The following is a 3,754-nucleotide window of genomic DNA, read 5'->3' as shown; positions in this document are numbered from 1 at the left end:
CAATTCCCCATTGCCCATCCCCTTTGACAAAAGGGTGACTTTAAAGACAGCTGTCTAATCTCTGAAAACTTTTTTTTCCTTACTTCATAGCTCAGTCACCATGCAAAGTCAACATTTGGTTGGACACAGATATTAGCAAAAGAAGTAGCTCCTGCTAGGATGTAAGCTTCCTAAAGGCAGCAACTATGTCTTACCAATGTTCACATTCCTCAGGAACTTGAGTTTTTAAAGAATTTCTAGTTAGGTATACTTGAACAGAAAATATTTGAGCCTCTATATTGCTATTTAATGATGTATCGATCCAAAGTACTCATCTTTTTCAAGATGAAATCTTGTCAGCATTTACTATACATTAAGCACAATGCTTGAGGACCTATAAAGCAATTGTGAAAAAAGGCAAACCTGTATTGTGGATGATAATATGAAGGCATAAAAAAAACAAAAACTGTGCTCGCTTCGGCAGCACATATACTAAAATTGGAATGATACAGAGAAGATTAGCATGGCCCCTGCACAAGGATGACATGCAAGTTCATGAAGTGTTCCATATTTTTGATCGAATATATGGTAGCTGAAGGAAACTGGACTTTGGGTGGTAAGCACACAATAGAATATACAAATGTCAAATTGTAATGTAAAAATTATGTACCTGAAAATTATGTAATTGTATTAACCAGTGTTACCCCAATAAACTTAAAAAAAAAACCTATCCTATAACATAATGATTGTTTACTGTGAACTATTTGCTATGCTACATACTTTCATATATTATCACTAACCCTCTCCACAACTCTGCAAAATGGATGTCATTTACAGAAAAGCCTTCTTTACAGAAAAGAAAACCAAGAGTTAGAGCCTTGACTGTCACTAACTAGTAAGTGAATCCAGAGTGCCTTAACCAGAGCTTGACTTCTGATCTCTCATATGCCAGTGTTAGAGCTCTTTGCATTCCATATACTGCATCCCACATGTACAGACTATGAATTTCTGAAAAGAAGAAAGAAAATCAAAGAAATCATACATCTAGTTTGGTATAAAACAAAACTTTTGGGACCTTAATTACTTAGATCTATAACCTCAAAACTATTTATTGTTAAAAAACAATAGTAATGTCCAATAATACTATTGCAACATACGAAATATCATTTAATCTTTACAGCATTTCTATGAGGTAGATGTAGTTACTTCATCATATGAATAGAAGTTGAAATTCACAGAGAGAAGTGGTTTTCCCAAGTAACAGACCTTGGACCCAACGCCCTGACCCCATTGCCTAGTCGAGTTTTTTCCCCAAGCCATTACATTCTGCTCTCCATGATACTTTGCCTGAATTTTAGTGAAAAAAGGACAAAAAAGAAATGAGGACATGGAAAAATCACCATCTTTGGCTCTTCTTCCTTTCATTATCTAAAATGCTTTCTACTGAACAAGAAATTTTTTTTTAACAGGGCGTCTATTGAGAAGTCATTCTGATAAAGTATGGATTCAATAAAGCAAGTCTTCCCACTGAGCATGGTTGGGCAAGTATTAGAGTGATTTTCTAAAGGTCTTTAGTTCATGCTTGGTTTTCAGTGTGTCCTTTTTCTCCCCCTTAACGTCTGTTTTCAAACAAGCTGTGAGAAATCACTTTAAGGGCTAGAATATCTCTGGGGTATTTAATAGGTGCTGGAACTCATGTCTAGGTCACCAGTTCAGATTCAACGATATATGGTTCTCTCTTCTTCTCACCTATGACTTCAAGCGGTAAGACCAGACCAATATTTTTAAACTAGTATATTGTACCATAAAACCACTCTTCCCTACTTTGATTTAGCGGTGCTGGTGGGGAATCAACTAGGATTGTTACCACTGAGAACTAGCAGAGCAATAACCATCATTCACTCCAATGACACATGGTATGTCTCTTGTGCTATTAGAAGCAGAGCAGTTGGTTATAAGCAACCAGGTAAGATGGGACAGCATATATTCCTTAAAAAAAAAATTATTTTGGGGTATGGAAAAGGGAGAATTAGAGTGAATAGCAGAAAGAGCAGCAAGGAGTAGTTGACAATGACAAAAGATCATGATGATCCAAGTTTGGACTAAATTAGAAAGATCAGAAAGAATGACCAAATAAGTCAATAGCTAAACATGGGAACAAAAACGGTCAAATGCCAAGTGTATCAACTTTGAAAACTAGGGAACCCTGGACAATAAAGGTGAAGGGTAAAGTAAAAGATAGTTAATTAAGCACTTAGTTATTCTTAGTTATCTTTTCGATGATCTTTAAATGTCAAAAACATTGTGTTCAGGTATTATTAAGTAAAGATGCCTGAATCAGAAAGACTCAATAATATTTATAGATAATATCTTGGTTCCTTAGTGGACCAAAGATATAAAGTTGTCCTTCACAACCTAGCATTTACAAAGGCTTTCTGTTTGGTTATACCATGCTTTACGTATTTCTCATTTTACTCCTTCTTGAACCCCTATTTACTCTTGTGAAATGCCCTTTTAGCAAGAGTAAATACTTCTAGTTTACTGTACTCTCTAACAAATAGTTACTAATTTAATATTCACAACAAACCTCTTAGATAGGATCTATTATTATCCCCTTTTTACAGATGAGGAATCGAGCACAGAAAGGTACCAAGGTCATGCAGATAGTTAATTATTGAAGCCAGGGTTCAAATTCAGACAGTCTTCTCCAAGAACTTGCTCTTAATCACAACATAATGACTTGCTTATATTTAATGCAGTTAAAATACTTTATAGTCTTCTAAGAATAAAACTTCAGTACAAACAAAGATATTTAGTGAGTCCATAACTGACTTGAAAAATAATTTTTTATTAAGAAACTGTGATTCAATCTCTGATCTATTTAGGTATACAAATTATATTTTTCAGAAATAAAAAGAAAATATTTTATCTACATAATAATATTTATAGAAATGTGAAAATTTCACAGAGGTTCTAAAAATTGTAATATTTTAAATGGCTTTGTTCAAAAAGCTAAGCTAGAGTTAATGGGGAACCTCATTGAGGTATGTCTAGTTTACAAATAACAAAAGATTTCTATATTTTCATCATCATTTATGGGCACTGTAAACATTGTTTGTGTTAATAAAAATGCTAGTTCAGTTGGTGGTACTTAAAACAAGGAAGCAGAAGCTGTACTTTGGAGCTGAGCATAAACATAATTAGAAAAGGTGATGATGAAGTAAACCATATTTACACAAGCATTTGAAATAATGGCTCATGAGTCCTGTAGAATATTTTTCCCCTTTTAAAACAATCATACACAATACCCTGTTGGTATATTTCTTGGCATTTTATTCATGCTATCTATCTTCCTGCTGGATAGGAAATCTAGTCCATATCATCACCATTTTTCAAATTATCTCTCTTGCTGGATGCTTAGATAAAGTAAAATCTAAGGATTCCTCAATTTGTTTCATTATTTTTTGAAGTCAGAATTTCAACCAGTGGCAATTAGAATGACAAACTCCTAAACTTTATGTCATGAGAGGATGTACATGGGAATGTGTGTGTGTGTGTGTGTGTGCACCTTAAGAGTAAGAATTATGGCCTCCTCCATCTCCTCCATCCCTCTCTCCCTCCCTCCCTCTCTCCTTCCTTTTTTCTTTCTCTTCCTTCCTTCCTTCCTTCCTCCTTCCCTCCCTCCCTCCCTCCTTTCTTTCTTTCTTTCTTTCTTTCTTTCTTTCTTTCTTTCTTTCTTTCTTTCTTTCTTTCTTTCTTTCTTTCTTTTTTTCTT

At 34.4% G+C, this 3,754-nt stretch overlaps 1 non-coding gene across 1 annotated transcript; it reads left to right on the top strand.

The window, feature by feature from the left end:
* Positions 1-447: 447 nt before the first annotated feature.
* LOC112480652 lies at positions 448-554 on the top strand. Its single transcript, XR_003046739.1, has one exon. It is a non-coding gene; the product is annotated as a U6 spliceosomal RNA (small nuclear RNA).
* The last annotated feature ends 3,200 nt before the right edge of the window (positions 555-3,754 follow it).

Source organism: Pteropus alecto, unplaced genomic scaffold (assembly GCF_000325575.1).
Source record: "Pteropus alecto unplaced genomic scaffold, ASM32557v1 scaffold20, whole genome shotgun sequence".
NCBI lineage: Eukaryota > Metazoa > Chordata > Mammalia > Chiroptera > Pteropodidae > Pteropus > Pteropus alecto.
This window is presented reverse-complemented; position numbering and strand designations above follow the sequence as displayed.